Source organism: Stylophora pistillata, chromosome 2, assembly GCF_964205215.1.
Source record: "Stylophora pistillata chromosome 2, jaStyPist1.2, whole genome shotgun sequence".
NCBI classification, from domain to species: domain Eukaryota; kingdom Metazoa; phylum Cnidaria; class Anthozoa; order Scleractinia; family Pocilloporidae; genus Stylophora; species Stylophora pistillata.
In genome coordinates this window covers 23,411,416-23,429,563 of record NC_142520.1, presented here as the reverse complement: position 1 = coordinate 23,429,563, position 18,148 = coordinate 23,411,416, and the positions used below count along the sequence as shown (strand labels likewise).

Genomic DNA, 18,148 nt, shown 5'->3' with positions numbered 1-18,148 from the left:
GACCTAAGCGATCCATTAAGATCACCGATCACTTCACGTGCACCTCCACCAATGTAATCTATTGCATAACTCTCACTTATAGCAAAAAGATATACATCGGCGAAACAGGCAGAAGACTAGGTGACCGATTCCGAGAACACCTTCGAGACGTGGAAAGGAATGACAATGACACATCGAAACCAGTCGCTAGACATTTTAATTTACCTAATCATTCTAGGCAACATATGGCAATCTGCGGTCTTTCCTTACACTTAGGTAGCACGGAAAGCCGTAAAGATCTTGAACAAAAGCTCATCTTTCAAACCGGCAATCTAAATCCCACAGGTATCAACGAACGCTTTTCATTCCACTAATTTATTCTAATTTTTCTCGTTGCCATGTTCCCACCAATAACGGAGCTCCATTTTCTGCTTTAAAAGCACACAAAACCCACAATTCCTCTATTCGCTCCGACGAAGGGCTAACGCTCGAAACGTCAGCTTTTGTAATCGTTACGGTGGCCAATTTACCATTTCAACTTTGTTGATAAATCCAAATAAGTGTTTAGTGAAGTCAAGTTGGGAGACCGTAAAAGAGGTGAATTTACCTTGTCAGCCTGTTCAAATGCTTCACAAAGGGTCAAACCAACCTCTCTAGATACTTCGCAATTTGTTCCTGAGCCATCCCTGAAAAACAAAAGAAAAAATAGAAAACAAAAAACAAAAAAAAGACATTATAAGGCTAAGTCATTATAATGATTGAGCTAATGTCTCAGTAGAACATGATCCATTAATAAAAAAAATAATTGAGATGACAAATAACTTAGCGCCTGATTCCTCCGTTTTCAAGTTCCCTCACTGCCTTGAAAAGGTCTCGTATAAAAACAAAGAGCTTCAAGATAATTATATTACTAGAAACGGAAATCACCCACTTAAATACGTGAACAAACGTTAAACTAAGATGAACGAAACGTGCTTCTTTTACAATAGTTCAAGAATCTTTCTGCGGTTTGAATACATCGCCGTTCTCAGTTGATTTCTTTTTTTAAGAACCCTCTCACTGAGAACCTGTCACTGCAAATAATTTTACGATCACGAGCTGGAACAACCAAATCTCGTTTGCAGAAAGTGATAATAAAATTGTTGCTCGCTTGTCATAGTCTCCTGTTCAGTTCCTGGGAAAGTACTTGGTGATATAGTCAGTTATAAATAACTATAACTTAGATCTACGGGTATTTTACATCGAAGGAAGTGTAGAAAGTTAATCAGAATGCCACAAATCCATCAACGCTTGAGAGATAACTAAACACTCTTTCACTGAATGACAAGTTGTTGATCAGAGCGTTCTCCTAGACTTTTTTCCATATTACCTAACATAATCTCTAAGTGACATCAATAGATTTAGTGTTGCATCTTCCTTCTTAGCTCCCAGTGTACACATCAACATATGAACATCATTGAAAACCTGAGTTGAAAAAATGAATAATTAAATAAAATATGTAAAAAAAATTAATTAAACAATAGCTAATGAATGATGTGTGAGTGACCTGGGCTTTAGGTGAGGAGAGGTCTGGGTGAAAGCAATGGCTTGTATTTTTCATCGTGCAAGACCACCCAGGAAAAGAGGGCGATTCTCGATTGGGTATTGTGAACAAAAATCAAAGTAATCACACCATCCAATTATAACGAAAGAAATTAAACTATCACTAAAAACCAATGAGGACTCAAAATTAGAACTGCCCGAAGCGCGGGAAAACGCGGGGGTACCCAGTTTGCCATTGGTTCAAGGTTTGCATCTGATTGGTTTTTAAAAGGTGTTATGGGTTTTCTAGACCAATCACCTAACAGAGTGAGGCAAAATCTAAGCAATCCCCGATTACTTTTGAAACTCTTGAAAATTGAAATCAACGGTTACTAACAAATTACAGAAGCCGGGAACTCAAACATATACAAGGAGTTCCAGGAGATGGCTAACATCCCTTTAGGACTAAGTGACACTATGTCATAGACATTTCCCACGTAGTATACATGTAAAGCACAAAGAGAAAAAAAAAGACAGAATGCTTGGTGAGACAATTTTTTTCAATCCAGATGTATTGAGAAATACATTTCGAATAGTTTGAGCGCTATTTGTTAGAAGAGTGGAGGTTCCCTTCAAAGTGCATATGACACGAAATCATTTTCTCTTGTTTCTTGTAGCTGGATATCTATAGGAAACGTTTCGAAGCTTTAAAAGTGCTGAAAAAATGTACAAAGCATGTTTTTTGCGTTCAAAATACGAAAAATTTGCCTTCAAATTTGTCCCGGAGACTGGGACCTAGTTTATCGCCGTCGAAGTTATTCGTGACGTCACATTGTATACCTTTGCCACGAAGGTCTGTTGTCGCTAAGAGGATTCTGCAGTACTTCGTAGTAGATAGATAGTGCATTGAAAGGCACAGATGTCCAGTGATTCTAGTAATTCTTTTGTGTCCGACTCTTCTGAAAGTTCCACTGACTTCGAAGAATCTGGGTACACAATGTGACGTCACGTGCAATTTTGGCCGCGCAATGACCGGGACAAATTTGAAGGCAAATTGCGCGTATTTTGAAAGCAAAAAAAACTATTTTTAGATGTTTCCAGCTCTTTTGAGGTTTCGAAACGTTTTCTATAGATATCCAACAACAAGAAACATGAGAAAAAAATTTAGTGTCATATGCACTTTAACCATTAAGAAATGTAACATCGAAGCTTTCTCAAGAGACTGTAATTGGCATTTTGCAAGGTTTGTTGACATCGCAGTAAGCACCTGCGACTGTCCTCACCTTGCTAATTATGAAGATGATAATTAATTGTATGCTACACCGCCGCGTAACGATGACACGTACCAGAATGTGATCATCTGTGTGTGACTCCCACAAATGAAACAGCTCTCTCCACCGATCATTAACATCAACACCTAAAGGAAAAAAACAAACAATGACAAAAAACATCGTAAAACAAAATAGATCAATTTGTGCGTTTAATTCACCCATGCCAATAATTTCAGTATACAATAATTGCATTACAATGATTAATAATGCTTTAATATTAAGGCTTTATCTCGATTGATTCTTAGATCATTTGAATAGTACCTTGATTTATTTATATAATAAATTATTGATTGAATGGTTAAAATAATTAGTAGACTGACTGCCAAATGATTAGTAAAACTGATTGTACCAAGGATTGATTTATGAATCGTTCGATAGATCAAACGATCGATCGACAAAAAAACAAATAATGATATTCACAACACATCTGCAGGTATGTGTTATCTCATTACCTTCCATCTGAAGTCTGTAGAGCAGTGAGGAAGCGTCCACTAAGTCAAGCATGGCACCAGAAAGGCAACGCTTCCCAACCTTTGACCAGGAGAGAAAAGCTACACAGTTATAATCAATTCAAATAGTGCCATAACGAGGTCACTGTAATATGTATTTGCCCTCTAGGTGTACGATACTGTACAAACACACATGAAGTATATCGCACTTCTAGAGAGAAAGAAGATATTATAATAATTTGAATCTCCAAGTATTGAGCGAATTAAAAAACAAACTGGCATAAAATAACTTTAATTTGACATGTACGTCGTGTATGTACCTATCAGATGTGACCTGATGAGAATTACTCATAACAAAAATAAATCACAGGTTATCGATCATGTTTACACTACACCTCCTCGTCATAAATGTCCACTGCGGCTTGATGTTCTCCCTAATAAAGAAAGGCTGGCGTTTAATAGCAAACATGGCTAAAAAAAAAATAACCACAAATGCGAAAACCAAAGCAGGAAACAAACAAACAAACAAACAGAAAAACCATAACAACAACTTTAAAGAAAGAGATAACAACCTTCTCGATGTGGTATAGCGCCCAGTGCCAGTAATTATGACAGGCTAGCATAGCTCCCATCTACACAGGGTGATTGAAGGATGAAAGAAAGAAAGGAAGAAATAAGAACATCTTTAACTTTTACAAACGAAGAACTGAACGTTGGCCATAAACCCCAACCCTTCCTCTCTCAACTGTTTTCTCACTAATCATCCCGGTTTCGGGTCTGTGCAATTTCATACGGAATAATGTGGTCGTTTTGTTGTTGTTGCTGGGGAAGCTTGAATCGGAGGGCAGAGAGAACTAAGTTTGTTGAAACGGCTCGATATATTTCACAGCACGTGCTGGAACACTGACGGCGTAGTGCATACCACGCGAAAAAAAGAGACGAACTCCTGATAGTATTTTGTAGTAACGTTATCTGAAGTCAGGGTTTTCTGACAATTGCCAAAAATCTTAATTAGGTTCAAACTGAAGGACGTGTCTCGCGGAATTATTGTATGGATGTGTATGCGTGCATGCGTGTGCGTGTGTGTATCTACTGTGATAACTTTACACTGGCTATTAAAACGCGTGACATTGTGAAAACCCAGCGGTTAGGCGCATTCTGCTGTAAATCCCCTGAAGAAAAAAATCATGTAACTTTACTCTTGATATAACGAGCCAACGCAAGCTAAAAAAATAAAAACTTGACTGTTATCTTGGTATGCGAGCCCAAGGCTTCTAAATGTAACGTAGTACAGCCGTTCCAATTACTTTCAATCTCCAGATCTAGACGGCAGCAACAGCAGAAAATTTATATATTATGCGTAAGAAAGCGGTGCTAACGTTAAGTACAATTAGAAAAATTTATATATTACGCGCAAGACAGCAATGCTAGCGTTAAGTAAAATTCACTGTATGTGGGCCTTACAGTCCAGTCATTCGAGGTCGTGCTGAGGAATTTAATTCCTTCATCCTGACGTCCATCCATTTCTATAACATGGGCCTCTGCATGAGTGCTCCAGCAATCTCTTGGATTCAATTCAAGACCCTTCGCAAGATAAAATTACCGCGAGAAAAAAAAAAATTAAAAACAAACAAATAAAACACTACCATCGGAATACTACTGTTCGTTTTAGGATGTAACCACTTCCGATGTGATAATCGCTACGTTTTGAGTGCAAAATGGTGAGGTCTGCCTCTTCAGGCAATGAACACAACCAAATCATTGAAGTATTATGTAAAGTTCAACAAGGAATTATGGACTGCAAGCCTGCTACTCAGCCACGATTCAGAATGAAGGTAACGCCAAGCTCTTTCTAAATTGTTTAAGAAGTTAATTATCACAAAATCGCTATCAACAAAGTCTTAAAGCTAACCTTTAGTGCATGCTTCTCCGCCTCTCTGTAAAATCCCGTTTCTATCAGGCCAAACGCGTACATTCCGTGAAGATATCTGCCGTTGATAGAAAGGTAATTTCGTGTTTCCTCAAAAATTTACAACTGTCAGATTAACACTCAACTCATTCACTGTTTTCTTTTCCTTTTTTTTTTTTTTTCATTCCTTCTTTTGTTTTTGTTTGGATAAGCGCCCTGTTTCTAATAAGCACCCCCCCCCCCCTTTGAAGTACAGTAAGTAAATAAGCGCCATGGGCTCTAAATCGAGTCATTACGGTTATCAAAAACAGTATTTAATTGAGGTTTAACTTACCAACTTTTTTACTTAGACACAAACAGGACTGTTTATGAGATCAAGTTCCCTGATTGCCTAGCCTCTTACTTCGCCGGGAGAGAAAGGCAGGATCCACCACACAAGACTGACTTAATACTGATTGAATACTGAAAGAACTTAGAACAGTTAGTGCTGTGCCATCTACCCATAGAGTGGCATGTCTTCCTTCCACTTCGGCATCACCCTTGCGATGGAATCTCTCAACTGACGTTGGTATCCAAGATAGAAGTAGGAGTCGTGAGCCATTTTCAAAGCAAACATGTCAGTTGGGTTCTCCATTAATATATCTTCCCACGTTAGACATGCTTGGGCAGTATTTCTGAAAGAAATGAGAATAGAAGTATATTGTCATTAACTGCTTATATTGCGGTCCACAGGGGGCACCTCTATGTAGCCGGGAAAAGACGTACACATGAAAGCCTTGGCAAGAATTATAATCGCCCTCCCTTAACTCCCATCATACCATCTTACCTACTAGGGGTTGTTCAAGAAACTGCAGCAGAAAAGATAAAGCAAGGAGAGTGAAACTAAGAGATATGGTGAGTACGGCCTCTTTGTCCAACCAAATTGTATTCCTTGTCGCTCACACTCTCATGGCGTAGCGCCGATGATGAGGGGGGAGGGGGGAGGGATTATTTGAGAAATTTGCCACTTGCCACTCATTGCCGCAGAAATTTCACAAATTGTCTTGTACACGACAATTTTATATTTACAGGGGTAGGTGTAATGGTGGGTACGTAAAAAAAAAATGAGATTTTTTCCTTCAAAGATATTTTCAGTCGTCGAGAAGTGACAAAGGCGGCGATGATAAAGACCACCCTTACTTTTCAAGCATAAAAATGAGCAGCGAATTCTCGGTGTGAAAGATGTCCTTGCCTGTTTTCTTGGTAGCAACCATAAAGTTATGAGATAAACTATTGCACCATAGATAAGGAAAGGGAACAATCTGCGTTTAAAAGCACTGCAGTAACCAGTATCTCAGAGATCATGGGTTCAAAGCCCCTACAGGCCTAAAAATTGTTTCTAAGGCTTTATTTATTATTACTGCTTGAATGGTGCTCAGTTCTTCATCCGCAGTTCACGTATATGATTTCATTTCACAGTCACTAAGAATGTCACCCATTTTGATAAACACGTCTTAAAGGAACAGAGAAATACTTGATAAAAGTCAAAATTTTGTCTCAGTGATTAACATGACATCTTGGTAACACTCACCCTTCTGCCCATTCTTTGACTGCCTTGACATGCAGTCTCTCTGTTTGTGATGTTACTCCTGGCAGTTAACCCTTCGAGGGACAGCATGCTGCTCTTCAGCTCTTGATCTGTGTAGATTCCTTTTCCAGATGAGATCAGGTCTAACCCACACGAGATCACATGACCCATTACTGAAACAAAAACAGGTTATGTCAATCAAATTGGGCTCTCCAGAAAAATGATACCATAATACTCTTTCAGAATGAAGGTCTGGTTTGTGCCTAAAGTAAACCTGATTTTCGAATACTTCTCTACCACTGAACCACAGAAACTCTCTCTAATAATTATGTTACAGCATTTCTGGGTTCACCTGCATGATAGTGACATACCACATTCCTCAAGCATACTGTTAGCTGATTAGGATCATCAAAGATAAAAGCACTCTCATGTTTGTAGTCAAAACAATAAAAATCTTCCTTTATAACTAAGCTCTACTGATCTCTAAAAGTCACCAGAAGTCATTTTTAAATCACCTATTCACTAATATCATAATGGCAATAAATAATCTAAGCTGCTCAAATGTTTGGAAAGAAACAGTGACTTTAGCCAAGCAGTCAATTTTACTAAATTAATTAAGGAACTAAAAGGAGTGCAGAAACTTACTCCCTAAAATGGCAAGGGGGAGATCCAAGGAAGAGTACTTTGCATGTTAGGTATTAGTTAAAATTCAACAACTCCACTCAATATATTTTTTTTAAATGGTTTTGATAATAATTCACATTTCCTTTTTACAATCAATCTCCTTAACACACGTTTCAACTAAGTCTTATCTCTTTAATAAACAGTAGACTATTCTCTCCAGAATTGTCATTAGTCCATGCCAATAAAAAGTTGCACAATAATTGCTATTCAAAATGCTGAATAGAAAAGTTCTCACCAAAGTTGGGATCTGCTGCTAACATCTTTGAGACAGAGCCCTCAATTCCACTGACACTGCTGTCATCATACCATCCTGTGTACTAAAACCAAAAAAAGAAAAAAAAAAAAGAAAAAGAAGCAAATAAACACTAGATACTAATTTTCTCACAAGGATCCAAGCTAGTTTTCACTGGGTTAATTTTCAAGGTTAATTGTCATATCTCTCAGGAAAAAGCTACATGGAAGTTATGGTATGATCCCAATCATTTAAGTTATCTTTGGTGATCAACTCAGTTGATAAAACCAATTCATCTTGTAATAACCCCCATCAACAGAGCACCTGATAGACTATTTACAAACTCATCACTGCTATTCATTGATGGTTGTGAGAATTACAGTAACTGTAGTATTCTGAAAGTAAGCCCTGGGGCTTGCCTTTTTCAAAGGACCTTTTAAGGAGCTTATTTTTGGAAGGAGCTAATTTTGGGAAGGGGCTTCTTTTTGGTGAGGCTCTATCATAGAGAGGGAATTAGAGTTTAGCCCTGATATCCATATAAATTTTCAACCAAAGCCAACCTGTGTTAGGGTAGCATCAAACATTTTTGCTGCATCATTGCTACTTGTTGTCAGTGGTAATCCTTCACTTCTCCAAGCCTACAAAAACAGAGAACAAACAATTTATTGCTATCTTCATGCTTACAATTTCCAACTCGAACCTTCTTAATTCCAAGTTTCAAAATCCTAGCCACACCACTCACTCTACTGAGGCTATTAGTGGTGTAGTTCAGTTGTCAAGTAATACTTGATGCTGTCTACTTGTCTATAGGTGACCAATATTTTCATTCTTGGCAACCATTTCATGATTTTAAGCGGTAAGGAAACACACACCTCCTCCCAGAAATTATTTTAAAAAGTGATGCATAAAAATGAAGCAGTTTTCAAGTGAGTGTTGAGTTTCAATCCACCGTACCACTTTGATTTTGCTTAGCCCCCCTCTATAAGTCCCAGAGACTTCCTCCATGTTCTCCACTAACCAGACTTAAAAAAGCAAAAAACATTTGCAACTCAACCACTCCCAGTTTCATGTCCTCAAGGCAACTGGCTTGTTTTTACTTTGAGGTCTCATTGACCCCCGGCCAATAGTTGGTTGCCATTTAACAAATGGTAAACACCACCACCAGCATACACCCTTGTTATGGATGCACACAGGAGGTTGCTAAGCATGAAAGAGGCATAAGAGTCACGTGAGGCAATAGCTGAGAGAGACTCTGGGTTCTTGTTATGGATGCACACAGGAGGTTGCTAAGCATGAAAGAGGCATAAGAGTCACGTGAGGCAATAGCTGAGAGAGACTCTGGGTTCTTGTTATGGATGCACACAGGAGGTTGCTAAGCATGAAAGAGGCATAAGAGTCACGTGAGGCAATAGCTGAGAGAGACTCTGGGTTCTTGTTATGGATGCACACAGGAGGTTACTAAGCATGAGAGAGGCATAACAGTCACGTGAGGCAATAGCTGAGAGAGACTCTGGGTCCTTGAGTGCTAAGCAAACCTCCAATCTCCAAACCTCCAAATGATGTTTACCATTTGTTTTATAACATAACATTGACACATTTCAGCAGTCTCCTTTTAGTCAATTAGCAAATCTCATGTAACCACAAAAATAACATGTGTGTGGGGAAAACTAGTCTTTGCATTTGCTCATGTCAGCAGCATTCACCCATGGGCAGCACTAAGTTGACTAATCACAGCACACACTTTACTGTGGTTAAGTTTAACGTATAATATTCTTTGAACAGTGGTGAGGCTAAGGGTGACCTGGTTATGATATAAATCTTGCTGCTTTTCAAGTGCAAATAACTTTGTTATCATGCTATAATCTCTATAATTACTTATCATGCTATAATCTCTATAATTACTTATGTGAAAACAATCTATTGTACCCTTTACAGTCAGGTTTTCGGAAACACCATGGAACAGACACTGCTCTTATACGAGTCATAGACAATTTGTTATTTAATCTAGACAATGATCAAGTCAGCGGTCTTCTTTTAGTTGATTACAGGAAAGCTTTTGATATGGTTGACCGTGAAATTCTTTTGCAAAAGCTGAATGCCTATGGTTTAACTCCAGTTGCACGTAAATGGTTTAGTTCATACTTGACTGATAGACATCAATTTATTGCTCTTGATAATGTGACATCTGACTCTGCTCTTGTGAGGCATGGTGTTCCACAGGGTAGTATCCTTGGCCCTTTACTTTTTGTCATTTATATCAATGATTTGCCTCTACATGTTAATGGTGCTGACCTGGATCTCTATGCTGATGACACCACACTGACATTATCGGCAGATATCTCAGCGGTTGATTCTCTACAAGATTCACTAGCTGCTTCTTTGAAGGAAATTGAATGCTGGACGCACACCAATAAACTTCCTCTCAATGAAAAAAAGACTAAAACACTACTGGTCACAGGCAAACGCCTTGGGAAGAAACTTCCAGATGGTTATAATTTATCTCTTAAAACTATGAATGGTGTATCATTGGAACAAGTACCCTCAGCTAAACTTCTTGGTATAGACATTGACCACGATTTATCAATGAACACTTATGTTGACAGACTGTGCAAAAAAATTTCACAAAGAATTGGAATTTTGAATAAGATCAAACTTTGTTTACCATTTAACCAAAGACTTCTATTTTATAATAGTTTGATTAAGCCATTATTTGATTATGCCAATGTTGCATGGCAGTCACTTTGCTCTAATGAATCTCTTTTAAGAATACTTAGGCTACAAAAGAGAGCTGCTAGGGTTTTATTAGATGCTGAACCACGTAGTTCATCAGTTATGCTATTCAATCGTTTAAAGTGGATACCATTTTATAACTCTACTAAGATAGCTAAATGTTCAATACTATTTAAAAGGATTAATTATTGTGTACCTAATTATCTTAATGATAGCTTAAGATTATTAAGTTCAGTACATTCACGCAACACTGGATATTGTAAATACAACTTTTTATTACCTAAGTTTAAAAGGGCTAGAGAAGGAGGGAAAACTTTTCTAGTTTCTGCCATAAAATTATGGAATCAGTTAAAGCCTGAATTAAAAAAGTCTAATACACTTAAGGCCTTTAAAGACAACGTATTTAAATATTATTATGATGACAAATCATGCTTAGCTCATTTTAATCGGTAAATTTTATTGATAGTAGTTTTATATATTCTTACTTGTTTATATTATCTTGTATTATATATTTTATCAATTAAATATTATTTGTAATTAGCTAAATTTCTATTTATATTTGTAATCTTTTTTTTTTTTTTTTTTTTCTTTTTTTTTTCAATATATTAATGATTCTATTGTATTTATATATTTATTGTAATTAGGAGGACCACAAGTTTATTAGTGTTTGTGCACTATCACGTGCTATCCTCAATAAATAAAGTCTTACTTATGCTAACTACATACTGATCTCGATCACAATAAGGTCACCTTCAGCCTCACTTCAAATCAAAGGCTGGGTAGCTAAGTACACAACTGTAAAATGGTCTGACTATTTTAATTGAATGTTCTGATTGTCGGTTATCATTATTTTGATTTTGTTGTTTGGACACTCCATCAAGATGCTAACTAATAAAAATTATGAATACTGTAATTGAACCTCACAAACCAATGGAGCAGGTCAAAATGAACTAGTAGTCAATCATTTAACTGAGTGGGTTAATTCATATAATGCAGTGAACAGTCGCCTCAGCCTTTATCCAAAAATAAATAAATAAAATAACACAAACAAGGTGCTTTTGAAATGATAACATAAAGCATTGGTCTAACAAATAGTCCAAAAAGGCTACATGCCTGGAAATGCAAACCTAATACTGATAGTATTCCATGTTTGTTTAAAATATGCAGGGGGATTCTAAAAACTATATCAGAGGACAAATTTTCCTAAATTGTTTACACACGGAAAATCAAGCAATTTAATATCAGTGGTTGCATGGTATGCCCAAATTATGACATTTCTTCAACTAAAAACACCGCCAAAATTTTTAGGATCCCTTGACCTCTTTTAAAGACAACTGGCCACCTGATTAAGTCTCTTAAGGAGTTTGAAAGAAGCATTCGGCAATTAGAATGCACATCATAATATGCACATTGTAAAATAAATTATAGAGAAACTGTGAAGGGTAAGGTGCTATAAAAATATATATCAAAGGGTAGAATTTGAACACAAATTTTGGCCAAGCAGGTGCGTGCCGCTTTAAAAACAAAAACAACAAATATTCGCTGCGAGTCCCCAATGGAGGTCACGCTGAGCTGGGAGTAATAACGCATTTAGTTCAGGTCCATCCAACCTTTCATCAGTTTGTTCCTCTCAGAATTTTGAAACTAATGATAAACGAGTTAGGACACACTTATAAAAGCTACGTACATCAAATGACGACTGAAACATTATTTAGTGGAGAGGAGGTCGAAAGAAACTGTACGACCGAGTAACATAACTGTATAATGATACCGTAGACTCATGTCAACAAAATTTCGTGCCTAAAGATAAGACCCAACAGTCTTCACTTAAGTCAAGATCCCTCCAGTTACTGTGCAAATAAGACATTCCGAGAGAAAAAAAAATATGCAGTTTTAGTGTGCTATGTTCCTTTACTTAATACACCTCGTTAAACTAGACGTAATTATTGCGGCCGCACTGTAATGAAGTCAGCGGTGCAAAGCAGGAAACAAAATCTAGAACCAGAAATCAGGAGTCGGAAAGCGTGAAGTAAGAACAACGGAATATGCTCTCAGTGTTGCCTTTTATTTAGCTCGCAGAACAGACGTAATTTTGGCTGGCGAGTACTCAGTGTTATCTGGGTGAAAATTATAGCTGCCACCTTTGATTTTCACCGCAACGGAAGGCTGGGCAAAGAAATAAATTTGTACAAAAGGGGGCGAGCGAGCGAGCGGCGGTCAAAAAGAGAGGGGAGGTAGTGGGGCAATGAATATTTTTCACCTTTCCCTACCCCTTTTCCCAACGTTGACTTTAACTCTAAATCAAACATGGCAAGTTTAATAAACAATTGCACGCTTCACTCGCCCTTGTGAGACGCCTGCACTAAGCCTATCTTTTTTTAAACTTTTTTTTAGTTAATAGCCAAGAATTTCTCACCTTTTTCAATATGTATATATCCTTATTATTAATATTATTATCATTATTATTATTATTATTATTATTATTATTATTATTATATTGTCAACTACGAACCTCTATTTTTCGGGAAAGGTTTCCTTTTGCATACTCTGTTGCCTCAAAATTATGACAAATGACGTTTGTTTTGGAGGTCAAGCGGTTCCCGGTGAAATAGTGCATCTCAAGATAACGGGCCGAAAAAGCTTATTTCGCCAGCAATTCGATTACCACATAACAATTCTAAAACAAAAGATGTTTTTCAAAGGTTCTAAAGAGTTTTTTCTAGGATTCCCAAAAACTATTTTTTACGAATAATTCAGGTAAAATTTCACCCATTCAGAGATAGCTAAACTTTGGCGACTAAAATCGGCCATTGTTACATGGCTGCATAAACTGAGACAATAACCGTTCTCAAAAACAATGTTTTTCTTTCAGAAACTGCTTTAAAATTTTTGGGCTACTTAAACTTCGAATTTTTAGAGCGATTTATATAAGCGTATTTGAGCTCAAGAAGCGCATTACGTGACCAACATGACTTGCACGTCACATTAAGAAAAACATTACCAAAACACTCGAGTTCCCTCTTATATCCTACAAATACTTCGAGACGGTTCACTTTCAAGTTCAACATACATATATTTTTTTCCTGAAGCCATGTTTATGTTTATGTTGTTATAACGGTCACATTCGCAACTAATATCAACACAACAATAACAAAAAAAACTTTATTAAAATCAGAAGGAATTGCCCAGGCTATAATTATACAAAATTTTTCCTTTAGAAGTTGTTTCCGCAAGAGTACCATATAACCCCATACATTAATTATGCATTCAGTCTTTGTTCAATGAAAACAATAGCGATAACGATAGGACTTCGCAGAGACTAGTAGTCTCCACTACCACTACCGAAACAAACGACACCGCAACCCCTACGACTACAGCAACCATACCGTACATAAAAGGCATGTCTGAAAACATCTCGCGCATCTTACTACCCTTCAATATCCGCGTCGCCCACAATTCTATCACCACCCTACTTCAGTTACTAACCAACGTTAAAGACAAAGACGAACCGAGGAACAGACAGGGAACGATTTATAAGATCAATTGTTCCGACTGCCAAGCCTCCTACATCGGTGAGACTGGCAGAAACCTCACGACAAGACTGACTGAACACAGACGGGCGACGAGGAAAGGTGATGTCAGCAATCACATTGCTGAACACCATCGACTTACCAACCACAACATTGACTGGGACTCTGCGCAATGCCTAACCTACAGCACTGACTATTTTCAACGACTGACTCTGGAAAGCTGGTTTACCAACTTAGAACAGACTCCCCTAAACAGATGTCAACAACTACCTACTCCATACAAACGACTCATTCACGACATAAACATCATAAACGACCGAAAAAGAACAACCTAACTTTACCGAGAGATCGAAACAGGACAATCACGACCGACTAAAGTCACTTGAGTCTTACAGCCAATAACATCACGGCAAAACCAACCGATCATTTCACACGAACTTGACTCTGATGATGACTTCCGCACAGGTTGTCGAAACGTCAGTCCCTACCACCGATAACAGTCCTTCTCAGGACTACACTCACCCGGACGATCAGACTAAACCCTCACTAGTAGTCTTTGTTTTCTAATTTTGGATTTTTTTTAAAGTCTTTTTTGAAACAAGGTAAATTTGGCGCGTTTCGGCTTTGCAAAACGAAAAGCTCAAGTAATTTTCCAGAGGTTTTTAATTTGCGCTTTATACTCGAGCACAAGAACTCTGTTTTATCCTGTTTTAACTTGAAATTTATCTTTCTTAGTTTCATTGTCATATTATTAATGGATGCAGTTCTTCTAATTTCTCACAGAGAGGATGAACCACCAAACGAAGCTGTATTAGCCACCATCTTGAAAGAGGTCAAAGAAATAGAGCAGATTCAAAATGATTCTCCTTGTACTGAAAGAAGAATTCTGGGTATGTTGAATCGGGGATTGTTTCGCCAAATAAACGTAAACACAATTTCTCTTTAACTTTGGGTTGAAATTAAATGGGACAAGTGCTCCATCTTGCCCCTTCCTCACTACAGTCCTGCAAACTGAAAATATTTTTGGTATAACTGATTTTGGTATACCTACCTTTCCTTTCAGATGCTCTTTCTCAAAACTTCGCATCGTCAAAGAAACGTAGACAACAGGAAGAAAATGGTACGAGCAGTATTAGAAGGAGCAGAAGAAGCGACAGAGAATTGAAAGGGTAAAAAAAGTTGTTTGGCTGTTTAACACTCAACTATCTTATCAGCTTGTATGTTTGAATAAATTTCAGAAGGTTTGAATTCAAGTTTGATTTAAAAACTGGTTAAGGTTCAAATTAAACTGTAGATCTGGTGATAAAAAAACTTTTTTATGCCAAGAACAACTTAAACCAGTGACACTGAGATTCATTCAAGAGCTTTATAAATGCTTTATTGTAGGAACTGCTCACCATTCAGTATTATAAAACCTCTTTCACATTTTTTCCTTTTAGAAACTGGATAAGAGACTCAAAGTGGCAAGTCAAGAAGAGACTAGGGAACCAATTTTCGAGGCCCAGCATCCTAGTCTTGTCTCCTCGGATGAGTGTGATTAAGAAGATCCCACATCAATGGTGAAGAGGCTCCCCTTGTTTACCTGGAGGACAGAAGAAGCTACCAACTTCTTCCATATACTAGACCAGCGGTACAAGTCTTCCATGACGAATCAGCAAAAGAGGCAGTCAGTGAAAAGAAGGGTTGGTAGACCAATTCATAGAAATAGTAGAGAGATCCCAGAAAAATTGCACTGGGCCACCACTTTAATCCAATTTAAACTTTAGTATACAGTCACTCAATTCTCTTCTAGGGACCATCTTTTATAAACTTGCTATATTTTTGCCCAATGATACAGATAATGTAGGTCTGCCATCTCCATTCATTTATTCTGTCTGACTTAAGCTTTTAATTTGACAATTTGCTGATTTCAATTTTCTCACATGAAACCACCTCAGTTGGCAAATTTAAAGTGAGACTTTTGTACAATCATGGTCGATTACAAGAGAGTTTGAAGACTGTAAACTTATACATGTCTAAAATGTAATATTTTGAGCAATTAAAGTTATTGAGCAGCCTACATTTAAGTTATTGTCAATGGAAAGTGAATTCAGTCTCTAGAATATTTTCCCTTCCCTGATCACTATTTGGCACTTATGTCCAGGATTGAATACAGGTGTTTTTTGGCAAATAATTCACATATATATGAATGCATATTTGAACATTATCACACTACTTCATATTTGACTAAATTGTGCATTCCAGTGAGCTTTTATCTGTGAGGACAGTTTGCCATGCTCATTTTAAAGAGCCCAAAATCCTGGATGTATCTGCTATTTTAGAGGAAGCTAAAATTTTCATTCTCTCTTTTATAGTTCTCTAGCTCTCCATCAGATGGAGTAGTGTCTCAATTTTAGACATCAGAAGTGTTTCAAATAGATTTAATGCAGATGTAAGATTAAATGTAAGGTGACATTCTCAGCATGTTGCCTTGATTCCCTCGGCACATGAAGTTCACATATTATTTTTTCCTCAAACCTTGACACTCATTTCTGCAAAATGCTTATGATAGAAGTTTAGAAATTGAAACATGTATCTACAAATCACTTTGTAGCGTTTACGGCCACCAAAATCTAAATTCTAAAGTTCAAGGGCGTGTCGCTCCAAAACGCGGTTAACGAGGTGTTTGGGACTATTTTACTGATCGAAATGACAACCCAAAGTTGAATGTTTGCACGAATCTTTATTCTTGAAAAGCAGTCGACCACGAACCACAATCAATTACGAAAATAACGATTATTCTGACAGTCAATCAATCTATCGAACGATCGATCGTAAACTGAAACAACAATACAACGAAGTTCTATCAATCTAACGAAAAGCCGCGGAATACATGATCAAAGAATCGCATGTTAAATACTGGGCTCTAAAGTCTATAACGAGATTAACAATACAAGTGAAACAGAAAAAAAATTTGGAAACAAATTAAAAGAGTTTGATGACTGATAAACAGCCCATTGTTCTATCTAAATGATGGGCGTTCACTGACTCGCAAATTGGCACGAATTTGGACTTTGAATCTTAAATCTATACAGATCATTGCAATATTTGTTTGTATATTGTCGCCCAACACTGAAAAGACTGGAGAGGGAAAAACAAAGTTACAAAGGTACTCACATATCGGTCCCGCTTGTGCCAGAGGTTGAGAAAAACGAAAGGGCGAAAGTTTACCAAGGCTATTCAAAACTTACGAAGAACTGATTAAAGGGACGCTAAAATTGCCTTTTATATGCGCGTGGTGACGCTGAAAGGTCCGATTACAAAACCAATCGAAATACAGAAAAACAGATAAGCATTGTAACTATGTGGCTATCTAAGATCATTCTGAAATTAGTGAACTAATCAATAATCAATCAAAGAATGAGCCTTCTGGCTAATGTCCTTAACACACTTTTCTGGTCATAGTTTGTATATATTGATTCACACATGACTTTTCAGACAGTACATCCTTCAAATTTTATCATATCAGTTGTACTGTAAAGGTTAAGTTTTGCCTCTTCTTGGCTTTAGACAGAGAAATGTGTAAAGTTAAATAAGGCTAAGAAACACGATTGTTATCAGGCTCTATTTTGAACTCTGAATAAATTGTACCGCTAATATCATTGTGCATTAATAAACTTGACGAGAATTAGTAAAGAGTGCTTATCCTGTCTGGAAGAGGGAAATAGGACAAAATTCTTTGAGAACCTGCAGTAGAGTTGTGTCTAAGAAGTGAAATTTGACGAACAGCGATTAACCGAGCGACGGTAAACGCGGGAAAATGCATCCCTTGCACGAATTCACCTTTGCAGAAAATACCGGAAAATTAATGCATGCTTTTGGTTGGTTAATTCCAGTGAACATAGCGTTCGAATGCGCAGAACGGCAGCAAATGGCAGAATACATATTGTTATTTTCCATAGATTAACTGAACAACAATGAAAGGTAAAACGCCGGAAAATGCGTTTCCATGAATTTCGTCGATTTCGCTATCGCGGAAAAACGTTGGATAATTCTTGTAAACATTTCATTCACCGGGCGAAAAACGGTTGCGAACAAAAGAAAACATAGCATTTTCTATGCATTATACGAACTGCAAACTTTGGAAAACATTACGTTTTCCCGTATTTACACATATCAACCTTCCCGGAAAAAGTGTGTTTTCCGCTGTTAACTCTGGTGAATACGTTGTTGTTCA

General features: G+C 37.3%; 2 pseudogenes across 1 annotated transcript; one reads left to right on the top strand and one right to left on the bottom strand.

The window, feature by feature from the left end:
• Positions 1-417: 417 nt before the first annotated feature.
• Positions 418-7,143, bottom strand: LOC111342945 (tetratricopeptide repeat protein 38-like; annotated as a pseudogene). Its single transcript, XR_015996791.1, has 11 exons — positions 7,128-7,143; positions 6,760-6,929; positions 5,690-5,863; positions 5,193-5,268; positions 4,745-4,864; positions 3,853-3,912; positions 3,676-3,714; positions 3,284-3,362; positions 2,847-2,917; positions 1,349-1,443; positions 418-665 (listed from the first exon to the last, which is right to left on the bottom strand). The product of XR_015996791.1 is annotated as a tetratricopeptide repeat protein 38-like (transcript).
• A 7,421-nt stretch (positions 7,144-14,564) lies between these two features.
• LOC148737894 (uncharacterized) lies at positions 14,565-16,062 on the top strand (annotated as a pseudogene).
• Positions 16,063-18,148: the final 2,086 nt, after the last annotated feature.